Raw genomic sequence first — 17,210 nt, forward strand, 5'->3', positions numbered from 1 at the left:
CTTCAAAGAATCTGACAGACACACCAAAGCCAAATTTTATTTCCATTACAAAGCAAGTATTGCCTGTTTGGATTTATTATATATAATTAGGAGCTTACTAGAGTCTAATGAAGCCTATCTGTATATCACCACTATTGCAAAAGTGTACCTTTGACCATTGATATTTTGCGTGTAGAATAGAATTTAACTTTGTGTGCTACACATATTTTGATATTCAGGGATTGTCAGACTTCTGGTTTAAGGAAGTTTGATGGGGTTACTGTGGACTTCATTGTTCAAAAGAAAAGTTCAGAAAAGAGAGTATAATGGAACTTGGAATCTATTCTATCTGCTTTTGAATACAGTCCAGCTATTATATTAATACCAAGATGGATAGAACAGAGCTGGCCCTATGTGCAATTTTTCTTACTTTGAAGCAGGCTACATGAAGAATTTTTATGTTTTGTTTTTGAAAAGTAGGTAGATTATATTCTTGGTTCATCTTTGTTTTGCAGAGGTAAAATTAGAGGCCTCAGCCTCCTGCTGGCAGAACAAGCTCTCAATTTCTCACTGTTGAAATTCAATCTGATTTCTATCTTTTTCACTAAAAAGCTGTCAACAGCAAATAAGCATTCCCCATCAAAGAGCCACATTCATTTCTGAGGTATACAGATTCCTCTCATGGGAGAGGATTCAAGTAATTTAAATTGTTTCTGACTTTTAATTTCTTTTCTGGGAAACAGGAAAGGATATTAGCATGGACTTTAACTGCAGTCCAAAATGAAAGAAGAAAAGACATGCACGGACACTCTTCAGGGTGACATTCCCAGTACCTTTATGTCTCAGAGTACAGCATGTTTACAGCGCATAAAACAGTGTTTCCATCTGCATTCTTGTTTGCAGCTAGTCATCTAATCTGAGCTGTAGCTTCATGCTTTTAAGATGCATTAATACAAACTCATTTTTTTTAGAAGCAGACTTGCTGTTGGAATGTATATTGCCAGCATAAAAGTAGGAAATGCCTCTGAAATAAAAATATTTTTCTTTCTTAGAATTTAGTTTGGGAAGTGGCCTTTTCTTTAGGAAGAGATGAAATTCTAGGTATTATCTTGTCCCCTTATTTTTACTTTTTTGGGGCTTATTTTATTTATTGAAGATGAGGGTTTAATAGAGTACATTGGTTTGTAGCTAAACATTTGTGCTGAGCATATGCATTACTTTGGTTGCAGAACTTCGTTAAAGAGACTTGTAAAAATGCAAGCTTTTGGTTTTAAACCATAAATTTCATTATCTTTCATTCTCCCCTGCCAGTTCATGCAGACATTCACAATGGACATATATACACTACCAAACGTAAAATAGATAGCTAGTGGGAAGCAGCTGCATAGCACAGGGAGATCAGCTTGGTGCTTTGTGACCACCTAGAGAGGTGGGATAGGGAGGGTGGGAGGGAGGGAGATGCAAGAGGGAAGAGATATGGGAACATATGTATATGTATAACTGATTCACTTTGTTATAAAGCAGAAACTAACACACCATTGTAAAGCAATTATACTCCAATAAAGATGTAAAAAAAAAATCTTATGATGGGGATAAAAGTGGTAGGCATGTTATACACATACAAATAAGTAAGCTACCTATCACAGTTAAAAGCAAAACTCCCTTTATGTGCAAATGCATTTGACAGTATTTAGAAAAGAAGAGGAGGGCTTCCCTGGTGGCGCAGTGGTTGAGAGTCTGCCTGCCGATGCAGGGGACACGGGTTCGTGCCCCGGTCTGGGAGGATCCCACATGCCACAGAGCGGCTGGGCCCGTGAGCCATGGCCGCTGAGCCTGCGCGTCCGGAGCCTGTGCTCTGTAACGGGAGAGGCCACAACAGTGAGAGGCCCATGTACCGCAAAAAAAACCCAAAAAACAAAAAACTAAAGAAGAGGAATTTAAGAAGTAGATTTAGAGTGAGCTAGAAATCTACCACAAAGGTTATTAGATGACTTCCAGGACTTTAAAAGTCTTCCCACTTTTCGTAGGAGTATTCTGATTAGTGAAGGTCCCCTTAAAATGAAGACACCTAGAATCAAACTCACAATTGCAAACGGTGTCTCATTGGCACAGGATGAAAATGCAATCTAACTATATTTTCTGATCTAGCATCCATATATATATGTGTGTGTATCTATATCTTTATCTATATCATCTATCTGTCTATCTATCTATCTAAATCCTAGACTCATTCTTTTCTTTATTCAGTATAATTTTTTTTTAATTTAATTTTATTTATTTTTTTATACAGCAGGTTCTTATTAGTTATTCAGTATAATTTTTGAAGATCTACCTTGGAGGTTCCCAACAGTGAGCTAAGAACTATACAGTCTTGATGGAGGATGAACAAGGCTGAATCTTACAGTATGGGGCTAAGGAAGATGCATGCTAATTACATTATTACATGTGTGACATATTTTAACAATGGAGAAGTAAAGGACATTAAAGCAGCACATAACAAGTATCCCTGGTCCCCAGCTGGGTTTAGAAGTTTGAGCAGCCTGTTAATGTAGAGCATCTCCTGCCCCCAGATGGATAATTGTGAGAGCATTTGTTCAACAGGTACTTGCAGGAGAGGCTGAATAGCGAAACAGTGGTGGCAGTGCTGAGACTCTCCTTTCGTGTCTTGAGTGATTCAGCACTGGCCCTAGGTTCAGCATAATAGAAGCCCTGCTGTTAACCAAGCCCACCCTCCTACAAGGAAGTTTAGCTACTGCGGGTTTTAGTTGATCAGCCCCTATGGATTTCACCCTCACCAACAGTTCCACATGATGCACTAGAGAGGACTTTGGTAGATTCAGTTTGACTTCATCTCATTTCATTTCGAGTGATGTTTCTGCACCCTTTATAGATTAGGACTCTGAAATGTTGGGTCTCCTGAAGTCTCCTGAGAAATGGTGTCTAAGGGGCCTCCAAGAAGGAGGAAAAGCTATGCATATGAAGAGGGACTGGGAGAAGGAGTCTGAGAAAGAAGGAGCAGTATGTGCAGAAGCTCTGAGGAGAAAAGAGCAGCTGCTGAGAAGGCCAGTAGGTCAGTGGAGGGGAGAGAGAGGGGGGCCAGTAGGTCACAGGAGGGATACAGAAATAAGGGAGAGGTTGGCTTGAGATGAGGCTAGAAGGATGGGTAAACTTTACCCCTTTTATTCATTTGTAACCCCAATTCTATTCTTTTCCCTTTTCTGCTCTGTTCTGTGCTCTGCAAAGTTGACCCATGCAGATTGCATCACCCAGACTCCCTGGCTTGCTAATTGTTGGATTTGACCAATGAGATGCAATGGCAGTATACAGAAATGTGGAGGAGAGATAGGTCGAGGTATATCTCTTCCAACTCTCTTCCTGCTTTGGTTCCCTGTCTCAGGCCAGAACTGCATCCCTCCAGTTCCTCTGGAGACCTCTCCTCCATGGCTCCAGCTCTCATTGGATTCCTGGAGCATCCTAGCATTGGCTTTAGGGATATTAATGTCTTCACATTATTTCTTACTGCCCCATCCTCTTTGGTTGTTCCCTAAATTATGCCTGTACTCCTGTAAACAGTCCCTAAGTTAAAATATCTTCATCTGGGGCTTCCCTGGTGGCGCAGTGGTTGAGAGTCCGCCTGCCGATGCAGGGGACATGGGTTTGTGCCCCGGTCCGGGAAGATCCCACATGCTGCGGAGCGGCTGGGCCCGTGAGCCATGGCCGCTGAGCCTGCGCGTCCGGAGCCTGTGCTCCGTAATGGGAGAGGCCACAACAGTGAGAGGCCCGCGTACTGCAAAAAAAAAAAAAAAAAAAAAAAAATCTTCATCTGAATGATGTGGGATCAATTCTGTTTCCTGCAGGGAGCCTGACTCATTTAGGTGGGTTCTAAGACTGTGTAGCTGAGGAAATATCTTGTAAATCCAATAAAAATACCACTTTTCTTACCTCACCCAAGATGTTTGATTCCCACATCCTGGAGACAATAAAAAGATGGAGCCTTGGTGAATCTTAGTAACTGCTATCATGCCCTTTTCTGGTATGAACCATATATGAGGCTGGTTGAAGTCATATCTGTAAGGTTGGAAGAGGGTTTTCCATGCCTCCTGATTCCCTCTTCTCCCTGCCTATTTGAAAGGCCATTTCTGACCTCTCACATGATTGGTATTGTGTGCTAAGCTGAGGAATTAAAAAAAAAAAAAAAAGTCCTGAAAGCTACATGCATTTTCATACCCACAGCTAACACGTAGGCTGTATAGACACATGATGAAATACATATGGTTTATGATGATTTAATAAGTTACTGCTTTCTCCAGGACAGGAATCCTAGTGATAACTTGGCCCAGAATATAGTATCTCAATATCTACCTCGCTTGTGAGGTGGATCACAAGTAATTTGTTACCATTCATAATTAAGTACTGAAGTTTGCAAATAATTATCTATGGATTCATAGTTACCCTACAATAACAGAATACTTTCTTGCATTCTGCTGTACTTCCTTGAGAAAAGAAAAAACAATTAAGATACAGCTAACATGCAGGGAATTGTATAGAAAACCCAGCCTCTTTGTCTATGTCATAGTCGTGAATGGAGTGGTGATGCTGGTATTAAACTAGCACCTTTGAATAAAAAGACCAAGAACCACTGCCTTCACATTTAACTATGACTAGAGGTATAATTTCTCATTTTGTGACCTGTGTATAAGGAGATCTTATTTTCTTTTTGTGGGGAGAGTACATGACAAGGAATAATAATCGTTCGTAAGCCAAGAGTGTTTGCATTTAGGATGTCAGCTTCAGGAGGGTGGAACCTTTGTTTTTTCACTGCTTTGGCCCCAGTGAGTAGACTAATATCTGGCATATAACAGATGCTCAACACATATTTGTGGAAAAAAGGGAGAATTGGATAGTCTCCTTTCTGGACACAAACAGGTACTTCCTTCTCAACCTCTCTGCCTGAGAAGCATTATGTGTGGGTGGTAAGAGAACAGATTTTAGAGACCAGTTAAACTGCTTGCATTCAGAGCTGTCCTTCATTTGGTGTGCCATCGCGTGTGATTTAGCTAATTCTGTGCTCTTCAATTTCTTCATCTATTCTTTTGTAAAGTAAGCTATCAGTATTTACTTCACTGTGTTGTAAGAGTTAGTAACATAAAGTGTGTGGAAATACAGGGTAAGAAACCTTAAATAAATAATTTATCATTATTATTCTTTTCACCATATGATATTATTTATGAGCAAACTGTTTTTGTAATTTCTGTATCAGGAGAACTGATAGATGTTCCCCAATGTTGATAGAATCTTTGGGATGGAATAACAAACTGTTGGGACTAACCGTGATTTATGCCAAGGCCAGGGCCTTGCTCCACCTAAATTTTACTAAATATGGGTTAAAGTTGACTCTGATTAAAGGAAACAGTCATTTTGCTCAGTTTGGTTCAAATTACTCTTCATGTCAGGGGAAGAACAGAAAACTTTTTTGTGAGAAGAAGCACAATAGGCTGGCTAGAGCCCACAAAACTAGGAAGCTGAATCAGTTTTCTCATCTGTAAAATGGGCATGAAAATCCCTGCCTTTTCTCTATCACAGGGCTTCTGGGAGGAGCATATCAGAGAATGGACTGGAAATGTCCTATGTTAACTTTGGGACCTGTACATATCTTAGAAGTTACCATCCCCCCCAGAATTTTATCTGTTAAATTAGTGAATCAGAATGGCCAATCTTGGTAAAGACATGATGGCAGGTGAGAGTGTGAAAGCTTGGTAAACATGTGACATACTGCTTTTTTGTAGCATGGCCTTTCAGCTCATGAAGAGTGCTTCCTGTTGCAGATCTAAGAAACCAGGGAAACAAGGATCCCCAGTCCAAGGAAAAGAGGGATGATGCTTTCTTCCAGGAAAAATACCTGAAGCTTCCAGGGCCCCCTAGACTGAAAGCACAAGAGTTAAATACTGTTGCTGAGAAAGAAATCAATACCGATTTCAAGAATAAGATAGCTCTGTTCCAACTGGAGTGGGATGTGTGAAGCATACGATAGCCTATTTCAGGTCTAGCCTGGCCAGCAATTTTTAAGGAAGGAACTTGATAACCCCAGGTGACTGTGACAATGAAACCCACTGGGGACTTGAAAATGAGAATGTCAGTGCATTGCTTCTATTTATCTATTTCTTAAAGACAGAAGTGGAAAAGGTTGAAAGCAAATATTGTCTTGAAATGATGGAATATATTGGAACTCTTTTGCTGTTAAACTAGCCCAAGATCTGGGTCTGCCTTATACACAGTGGCTTCAAACACATTTTGACTATGGGATCATGTGTTGATCAGAGAAGCCCAGTAAGGGATACAGGTAAAAATGGACCTGTTCCAGTTGAAGGGAAATGGGGCCACTGGATTGGTCTCTGACTACATTATTTGCCCAGTGACTGTCATCTCTAAACTAAGATGGAATTCTCTTGGCTCTGACCACTCTGCTCAGGTTGTCCACCCCATCTATCAGGTCACTCAGATGATGTCCCTTCTTGCTGGGCCTCTCGGGTAGAGTCATCAGGGACCACATGGATGCTTCAGACTAGGACTATATCATCTCTTATCTCTACAGTGTATGGCATAATACCTGGCACCTAGGGAGGTCAGTGTGTGCTTGCTAAGTTTACCTGGATTTTCCATTTTGTCCCCCTTTCTATTACCACCTGTACCTGGGCTCTTCCTGATTCTTCCATTCATCTCTGGACTGTGTCTGTTCTCTGAATTCTTGGCTTCTTCAGGTCTGGGCTATCCTACTAATATTGAGCCTTTCATTAAAACACTAAGGTGTAATATTTGGGTGGAGACTTTGAATTCTTTGGAGATAGATGGGGGCCTTGAATGACAAGAGGAATGACTATGTATTAAGCAAGACCTCTTTCTACAACTTTTCATTTACACATGAGTATATCTACTTAATGAACACTTACTATGAGCACTTACTATGTGTCTGACACTTAATGAGCACTTACTATGTGTCTGACACTGTTTCCGATGACAGAAATACAGCAAAGAATAACAAACAGAATCCCTGCCCTTAAGGAGCCTACTTTCTAGTGGAAGGAAACAAATACAAACAACATGAAAAAATAAACAAAAAAATAATAAATACCACAATGATAATTAATATAGGGTGATGTAACAGGGTGGCTGGGTGCTTTTGAATGTGTAGTCAGGAAAAACCTCAGCCTCCCTGAGAAGGTGACAGGTTGGGAACTAATCCTGCAGAGATTAGAGGTAGAACATTTCAATAAAAGGCGACAATTAATGCCAAAGCCTTGTGGATCCTTTCAGAAGCCAGGTGGGAACATGGCAATAGAGGAGATGGTAGAGAGCAGAAGGGGCCAGGTTGGATAGGGCTCTGTAAGCCAGGACAGGTAATACAATGTTATTATTATTATTATTTTTAACTTAACTTTAAAAAACTTTTCAAAACTTGCCTTTGGCACTTCCCTGGTGGTCCAGTGGGTAAGACTCCATGCTCCCAATGCAGGGGGCCCGGGTTCGATCCCTGGTCGGGGAACTAGATCCCATGTGCATGCTGCAACTAAAGATCCTGCATGCCACAATGAAGATCCCACCTGCTGCAACTAAGACCTGGTGTAGCCAAAATAAATAAATATTAAAAAAAATTTTTTTTAATTAAAAGAAAAAACTTAAGACCTCTGTTAACATGTGTTTGCAGTTTGTTGACTTTCTTTGAAAAAATCAAGTTGTAAACTTTCATTGCAAATTAAAAATGAGGTTCTTAAAAATCTCAACTTGACCAGATATGAAACAATTTAAAAACCTTTAAAGGTATATCGAGAATAACCAAGCTTTAAAAAAAAAACACACGTTTGTCATGACCAAAAAGAGATATCTTTAGGTAAAAATTATAAAAACCCCATGCAGCCTAAACAATGCAGATAGTTCTAGTCATCTGGTCAACAGGCAAAAAGCAAGCACTTAAGGTCTTCAGCTCTGATCTTTTGTTCATTTCTTATTGCAGGAATTTCATGTTCATTTCTTCTTGTTGGATGGCTAAACTGATGACTGCAGAGATGGTAAGCCAGGCATTTACTCGGCACCACCCTGCTCAGTCGTGGGAGTGGATGAATTCTCAGCAGGTGGATGGACTGCATCTGTCTCTTTGCCGCCTTGTGGTTGAGGGTTTTCTGGGTGTCTGCGTCAGTAGTTGAAGTTGCGGCGGTACCCATGTTGAGGTGGCTATTGACCTCCAGGTCTCCTCTCCTAGATTTTCCTTATCTTCTTCATTGCCTTCCTCTCTAGGCTGTCTGTCTAGGAGGGCCCCTGCGGAATCGTGGTCTCTAACCTGATACATATTCTGTCTCATGGGTCTACCTTGCTCTGCACCCTGGGTGTCAGCACCCTCCATCCCCGCTCTGTGCACAGGAGGGTTGGAATACTGTGGTTCACTCCCGAAGGGTCTCCACATGTGCAGTGGTGGGTCCTGGTAGCGCTCTCCCATCCCACATTCTTCTCCTACCCTCACTATTTTGGTATTTTTGCTGCTAACGGCATGGAGGACCCTGCAACGTGGAGCGTATCTATCACACTTACAATCTGCAGCAATATTGACCATCACCAGGGCCTGTAACACATGCTGCCTCCGCCTTCTCTTCTCTTTGCAACAATGTCAAACTCCACCCTTTCTCCACCTCCTACACTGCAAAGGTACTTTCGGGGTTATTCTTATGGCAGTCTGTTGATGAAACCACATATGTTTCTTTCTTTCTTTTATTTTTTTAAATTTTTTGGCTGTGCCACATGGCATGTGGGATGTTAGTTCCCTGACCAGGGATCGAACCCCTGCCCCCTGCAGTGCAAGTGCGGAGTCTTAACCACTGGACCGCCAGGGAAGTCCCAACACATCCGTTTCTTATGTTGAACCATTTGACTATTCGCAAGCCCTTGGGTGCAATGATCTCATCCCTGAAGGCAGCCAGGGGCTGCTCACTGTTGCAGTGATGGTGACTGGGACCCACTGTGGCAGCTGAGGCTCCTCCTAAGGTGTGATAGTAACTAGGCCAGGATGGTGATGGGGCTGCTCAGGGCTCTCTGGGGTCAGGTCCCCATTCCCACTACTGATCTGCAATGTTATTCTTAATAGGATGGGAAAGCATCGAGTGGTTTTTAAAAAAAATCAAACCTTTTACTTTGAGATAGTTGTAAATTCACATGTAGTAGTAAGAAAGGGTGCCAGAGATCCTGAGTGCAGTATACTCAGTTTCCCCCAAGGCTAACATCTTGCAACATTGTAATGCAATATCACAACCAGCATATTGACATTGATATAATCCACTGATTTTATTGAGATTGCCCCAGTTTTATTTGTACTCCTTTGTGTGTTTTATTACACTGCATAGTTCCATTCAGTTTTATCACCTGTGTAGAGTCATGTATCCATCTCCCCAGTCAAGATACAGAACAGTTCCATCACCACAAGGAGCCTTTGTGTTGCCCTTTTATGGTCACATCCATGTCCCTCCCACCTTCATCCCCAGCCCTAACCCCTGGCACTCACTAATCTGTTCTCCATTTCTATAATCGTGTCATTTCAAAAATGTTATACGTATGAAATTTACAGTATATCACCTTTTGGGAATGACTTTTTTTCAACATCAATCTGTGTCAATATGCATGTATCAGTAGGTTGTTTCTTCTCATTGCTGAGTAATATGACATGTTTTGGATACACCACAGTTTATTTAACTATCACCCACTGAGTTGGTTCTTGGCTGTTATGGTTCTTTGGTTCTTTGGCTGTTATGAATAAAGCTGCTATGAGGACTTGTATACAGGTGTGAACATTAGTTCTCATTTCTCTTGGATAAATGCCTAAGAGTGTGATTGCTGGGTCATATAGTAGTTTCATATTTAGTTTTTTAAGAAACTGCCAACATATATTCCAGAGCCACTGGGTCATTTTAAGTAGGGGATGATCTGATTTATTATTATTATTATTTTTTTGTTAAGACCATCCTAGATGCTCTTTGGGACATAGATTTTCAGGTTGCCAGACACCAGCTCCAAGGTCAAGAGGACAAAGATGATGGCTTGGTCTAGGAAGGCACTGATGGAGAAGGACAGCCGTGGATTTGACCTCAGGCAAAGCACAGAAATTAGGAGCTATCATTTTTGAGTTTGGTTTCTATTTTAATATGCGTAGGTTCCTCACTGCCCTCCCTCCCTCCCTTCCTTCTTTCCTTCCTTCCTGCCCACTTTATGCCTCCTGAATTGTTTGGGATTTCCTTGTTTGTTTGTTTTCAGACTAAATTATAAAAAACAGACCAAATCTATGCCTTCATTAACAGATGTGTGCCTTTATAAAGCTCTCCAGAGAATGAGACTAGACAGGATTTCTTTTTTCCATCTTACTGTGCTTCCAGCTGCCTGAGATATTGTCTCTGCTGCAGAAACCCACCCTCACCGCATTTAAGAAACACGCTGATGAAAGGATTCTGGGTTTTATGGAGAACTAAACAATAACTGCAGTGGGTTGGAAATAGTGATCTGGTTAGTCACACTGCAGTGCAACTCAAGTGAATGAAAAACTGAACCTGGAACTCGGTATGTGAGCTGATAGCCTCAAGGGCACAGTCAGTGAGAACTTGTCCAATTCCCTCTCATCTCTGGATTTCTAGGAGATAATCAGGAATGTAGGAAGTAGTGTATGGAGTGCATACAGTGTGCTACACTCTTAACATATTTCATTTTATTTAATTCTCTCTGTGACTCCACATGGTAGTTAGCTGTCTCTCCATTTTACATATGCAAAGACAAGGCTCAGAAAGATCAAGTAATTTGCTTAACACTAGTTAGAACACTAGTAGTAGAGTCAAGATTTAAATGAGTTCTGTGTGTAACTTTTGTTCTTTCTTTTTCCATGCACAGGCTGAAAGACATGCAGTGGCAGAGCTGACGTATTTGAACTTCTTTCCTGCTTTCTGTAATCATGTTAATCAGGATTCTTTTAGCCTCAGTGATAGAAACTCAGCTCTAAACTGGCTTTGAATAAAAAGGGAAATTTGTAGGCTGACAATTTTAAATATAGCTTCAGGTATAGCTAGATCCAGGTGCTCAAACAATATCATCAGGAGTGAGTTCTCTACATCTCTAGATTCCGCAGTTCCACTTTGTTTTCATTTTCAGGCAGGCTCTCAAGTCAGGATGGTTCCAAGACAGTGCTGACTTACTTTTTCACTTTCCAAGTCTGTGGAGAAAGCCCCTTGTCCAGTTGCTTTGGAAAAGTCCTGAAATTGGCTTTGGATTGATGTGGACCTATTTCAATTCTGAAATAATCACTGTGTCCAAAGAATGGAACTAAATGAATTGATGAGATCTGTGATATCGTTCCACCTCTAGACCTAGGGGATGTGTCAAGCCACATAAACACAAAGTGGAAAAAAGATAGCTCCTTGAGAAAAATATTGGGCTGCTATTATTAAAAAAATGGCAGAAAGACATTGGGTAAGACTAAATAATGAAAGGCCACTGTGATACTCTATTAATACCATCTTACCAAAGCTTTTCCTTTTTCCCTCCCTCCCTCTCTTTCTCCCTTCCTCCTTCTTTCCTTCCCCTTTCCTTTATTTCTATAATGCTTATTAAGTACATTTATATGCATTGTTTTCTTAGATACTTTGGACATTACAAGATACGTAATAAGGATCTATTATTATTATTCTCATTTTATTGAGTAGAACATTGAGACCCAGAGGTTGAAATGACCCTCTTTTCTCTATAAGAATTTGTCCGTGAAGAAAAAATAGTCCAAGCTGGCAAGGTTCAGTGATATTTATATGTCTAAACATGAGAGGGATAATCATCTGTGCCCATGAAGAATCAAACCTGGGACCTTGACCTCATTAGCACTGAGCTGCTAGCTCTTTGGAAATAGAAGGCAGTGAACGGCATGAGAGAATTAATGCACATCACAAATGTCTCATGTGTTACTAGCCTGAGAAGGCCCAGGGGCAAATACAGCTCATTCTATGACTACAATATGAGCTATATGCCATTAGGAGCCCTTGGAGAGCATTTATAAAGAAACACATTTTATGTACTTAGAAGCAAACCCACTTTTTTATTCATTGTTGACTGTTTTTTTTTTTTAACATTGAGGGAATTGATACTTAGTCTAAAGAAGCTATAAATGTGTTCAAGGCACAGTAGAATGGGATCTGTGGTTCTTCTGGAAGGGTGATAAATCATAGGCACCATTAGCCTGGCTCTCCTTGATCAAAAGGTGTGTCAAGTTGAGCTTAGGAATTGAACCACCATTGTCTACTGTGATTATGAATCTGAGGTTTAACAGGCTTTCCTGAATCATCTACAGCTTTAAGAGATATCTCTGTCTGAGGCCTGTGCTATCAAAAAATGTCAAAAAGTGAATTGCATAAAAATATCAGGAATATTAACTAATCTTTCTCCACTTTCTACTGGAGTTAATCTAGCAAAAGGAGGCAGCACACTCCTGAGAACAATTACTCATTTAAGACATGTTTCATAAATACTTATTGTCTACCTTGTGTCTGTCAAGCACTTGGGTTAAAGGGACACATGTGGTCCTTTTCCTCAAAAATCTTACTATCTGTATTGGAGTGGGTAAAATAATAAATAGTACAAGAAGACAGGCAGACATTAGATTGAATCCTCTCATCTGCAAATGTTAAAGTTTATGCTCTTGGTTTCCTTATCTTTAAATGGGTAAATATTACTTCCTATAGAAATAAAGTTAAAGATACCATGTCTCTAGAGTGCCTACCATGTGGCAAAAACTAGGATGTCAGGAATTTTAGCACTTTTCCTGTTTTCTACCATTTTTTCTTGACAAATTACCCTTCTCTTCTTTCTCCCTCCTAACTGATCAAGAACTGAAGGCAAAACTTACTTTATTAGGGGAGAATCCACCCTACCTAGATTCTCCTGTATTCTCCCCGTACTAAGACTCAATGACTGAGGCAGGATGCTGGAATGGAGCATAGACTCGTCCATCTTGGAGGAAATAAACATTTTTCCCTCAAAGGAAAAGAATCACCTTAAATCTAGGGAACATGAATGCATATGCTTTTTATTTATTTTTTTCCCATTATGGTTTATTACAGGATGTTGAATACAGTTCCTTGTGCTATACAATAGGACCTTGCTGTTTATGCATTCTATATATATGTCTCCATCTGCTAGTCCCAAACTCCCAATCCAACCCTCCCCCGGCCCCCTCCCTCTTGGCAACCACAAGTCTGTTCTCTCTATGTCTGTGAGTCTGTTTCTCTTTCGTAGATAAGTTCATTTGTGTCATATTTGAGATTCCACATATAAGTGATGTCATATGGAATTTGTCTCTTTCTGGCTTAACTTCACTTGGTATGATAATCTCTATGTCCATCCATGTAGCTGCAAATGGCATTATTTCATTCTTCTTTATGGCAGAGTAATATTCCATTGTGTGTGTGTGTGTGTGTGTGTGTGTGTGTGTGTGTGTATGTGTATCTTCTTTATCCATTCATCTGTTGATGTACATTTAGGTTGTCTCCGTGTCTTGGCTATTATAAATAGTGCTGCTATGAACATAGGGGTGCATGTATCTTTTCGAATTACAGTTTTGTCTGGATATAATGCATATGCTTTTTAAATTCAGGAGAAAATATTGACCATTATCTAGCCCAGGTGTGCATCAGAATCACCTTGAGGACCTGGTTAAAATATGTGTAAAAACTCTGATGCAGTAAATCTCAGTTGGACTTTTCTGTTTAAAAAGTGTTCACCGTTGTGAACTGTGGATTCAGTGCTGAAAACAAATAGGATATCAAGCCATGAAAAGATATGGAGGAACCTTAAGTGTGTATTACTAAGTGAAAGAAGGCAATCTGAAAAGGCTACAAACTATGTGGTTCAACTACATGACATTATGGAAAAGGCAAAACAATGGAGATAGTAAAAAGATCACATGTTGACAGGATTGGGTGAGGGGAGAGGGATGAACAGGCAGAGCACAGAGGATTTTTAGGGCAGTGAAACTATTCTGTATGATACTCTAATGGTGGACGCATGTCATTTATTATGTGTGATATATACATACTAAGGTTGCATATATTATATTATAAGGTGGCAGATAGAGTAGGTGGCAGAGCTCAGACTTGAACCCAGAACTTTCTGACTCCAAAGCCCATGGTCTTTTCTCTGAACCAGGTTTTTGCAAAAGGGGTTATAAACACAGAAGATCTCACTACTGCTGTTTGCTGTTGGGCTCTGGGAGATATATCTTCCGGAAGAGGAAAGCTGACCTTTACTCAGTATACCTAAAGGGACTACGCTGTGGTCCACAGGAGGTTCTTTATACTTCTCAAAATTCATAACGAGAACAAGAAATTTGCCTGGAGTCCATTTGGTAATTTATTTCAGGATGTCTGGCCCTGGCAGCTCATGGGATGCATATCAAACAGGAAGTGAGGCCCTTGGACTGAGTAAACAGCTGAAGATAAAGTGGTGGATCAGTGTCAGACAGGGCAGAGGTGACTTGGCATCAAACCAGCCACACAGCTCCCTTCATTCCTGTTCATTTGGATGATTATTAAATGTATTGCATTTTCATTTTGATTTTTTTCCTTTTGGCACACAAGAAGGATATTTATCTCATGATAAGATTTTGAAGCCGAGTGTCAGGTTTTGGGTCTCTAAATGCCACTCCAGTATTAACATCACAAAATACATTATCTTTCAATGTATGCGCAAGAAAAGCAAAGCATACCAGACACCCAGAGTTGTGAATAAAGTGGTTGGGAGCTATTTGCTTTCTAGTGTGATTCCCTAGCGCACTTTATGCCTATGGTGGACCAGAATGACATTGAGCAAGGGGAGAAATAGCTAGGTGTTGGAGGACATTGTGGAGAGATGATTCCTATTGCACCATCAAAGCACAATTTGTAAATTAGGATCTGTTAAAAATGGAGTTTGGAGTCAGAATGACCAGTGTCTAAATCCCAGCTCTTCCACCTACCAGCTTTGTTACTTTAAGGAACTTCAGTTTCCCCAGCTGTAAAATTGGAACATAGTGAGGATTCAGCGGGATAAGTCCTGTCAAGTATTTAAGTGCCAGGCACTTAGATGGTGCTCAGAATATGCAGGTTCCCTTTCTTTCCAGTTCCACTGTTCAGAGCTGATTTACATGGTGGAAGAGGACGAGGAGGAGGCTGATCTGTGTTTATATTTCCTTTTAGATCTCTTAATCGGCAGAGAGATATATGGGATACATAACTGAGGAGAGGAATAGAAGAACTTTGTAGTCAGGTAGAGTGATCAAGGCAGAGAAAGGAGAAACTGAATGGTTTAGGTACCTATTATGGGGGATGTGGAAACATAAATGGAGAGTTGAGGAGATGAGAGGGTAAAGGGAAGTGTGAGGCAGGTAAGGATAAAATGCAGGCTATCAGGGCAATCTTTTATAGGCTTTTGTATAATTTTCTTGGACGGGAATCGTAAAAAATTAATAAACAGAAACCTCAATTAGAGTTTGCAGACGAGTAGGGGGGGAGCGCTCACTCTGAGAGGCGACCCAAGCCCAGTAGGAAGGAGAACAACTCCTTTTCTTTCCCGGCAAGGACTCAGCTAATGAAAAACCATGGACTCTATTTACTACAAGCCCCCCAGCTTCCTTTTCCCCTCTATAAAAATGTTCTCCTCTTGCTGTGGGGGAACTTGCATGAGGCTCCCATGATTGCAGACCCCGAATTGCAATTCTCTGCTGACACAAATAAACTCATCCTTGGAGAAATATCAGGCAGTCTGTTTATTTCAGGTCAACAGAATCAAGAAGTCACACTCAGGATGAGAAGAAAATGAGCTGCCCTTATCTACCACAGTTTGTGTTGTAATATTATTTTCTGATATTTTACCATCATCCCTGAAGAGGGTACTTTATATATTTATTTATTTTAAATTTAATTTTTATTTTATATTGGGATGTAGTTGATTTACAATGTTGTCTTAGTTACAGGTGTACATACAGCAAACTAGTTCAGTTACACGTATACATATATATATCTATTCTTTTTCAGATTCTTTGCCCAATATAAGCTATTACAGAATATTGAGTAGAGTTCTCTGTGCTATACAGTAGGTCCTTGTTGATTATCTATTTTATATGTAGTGGTGTGTATATGTTAATCGCAACCTCTTAATTTATCCCTCCCCTCAACGTTTCCCCTTTGGTAACCATAAGTTTTTTTTTTAATACCTTTTTTTTTTCTTTGTACATGTCAACAAACTTTTTTTTAGTATTTCTGCCTCTCCTTTCAGATTCCTTCTCGAATCCTTGTTCCTCACCAATTACCCCGTCTTTTTTTTTTATTAACATCTTTATTGGAGTGTAATTGCTTTACAATGTTGTGTTAGTTCCTACTGTACAACGAAGTGATTCAGCTATATGCATACATATATCCCCATATCTCCTCCCTCTTGAGCCGCCCTCCCACCCTCCCTATCCCACCCTCCCTATCCCACCCCTCTACGTTGTCACAAAGCACCGAGCTAATCTCTCTGTGCTATGCAACAGCTTCCTATTAGCTATCTGTTTTACATTTGGTAGTGTATATATGTCAATGCTATTCTCTCACTGTGTCCCAGCCTCCCCTTCCCACCCTGTGTCCTCAACTCCGTTCTCAACATCTGCATCTTTATTCCTGCCCTACCACTAGGTTCATCAGTATTATTTTTCTAGATCCCATATATATGCATTAGCAGACAATATTTGTTTTTCTCTTTCTGACTTACTTCACTTTGTATGACAGACTCTGGGTCCATCCACCTCACTACAAATAACTCAATTTCATTTCTTTTTATGGCTGAGTAATATTCCATTGTATATACGTGCCACATCTTCTTTATCCAGTCATCTGTCAATGGACATTTCGGTTGCTTCCATGTCCTGGCTATTGTAAATAGTGCTGCAATGAACATTGTGGTACATGACTCTTTATGAATTATGGTTTTCTCAGGGTATATGCCCAGTAGTGGGATTGCTGGGTCATACGGTAGTTCTGTTTTTTGTTTTTTAAGGAATCTCCATACTGTTCTCCATAGTGGCTCTATCAATTTACATTCCCACCAACAGTGCAGGAGGGTTCCCTTTTCTCCACACCCTCTCCAGCATTTATTATATGTAGATTTTTTCATGATGGCCATTCTGAGTGGTGTGAGGTGATACCTCATTG

General features: G+C 40.4%; 1 pseudogene; it reads right to left on the reverse strand.

Annotated features, from left to right (window-relative positions):
- Positions 1-8,055: 8,055 nt before the first annotated feature.
- Positions 8,056-8,685, reverse strand: LOC132479663 (Y-box-binding protein 1-like; annotated as a pseudogene).
- Between the last annotated feature and the right edge of the window lie 8,525 nt (positions 8,686-17,210).

The sequence above is a fragment of the Mesoplodon densirostris genome, chromosome 19 (assembly GCF_025265405.1).
Source record: "Mesoplodon densirostris isolate mMesDen1 chromosome 19, mMesDen1 primary haplotype, whole genome shotgun sequence".
Taxonomy (NCBI): Eukaryota; Metazoa; Chordata; class Mammalia; order Artiodactyla; family Ziphiidae; genus Mesoplodon; species Mesoplodon densirostris.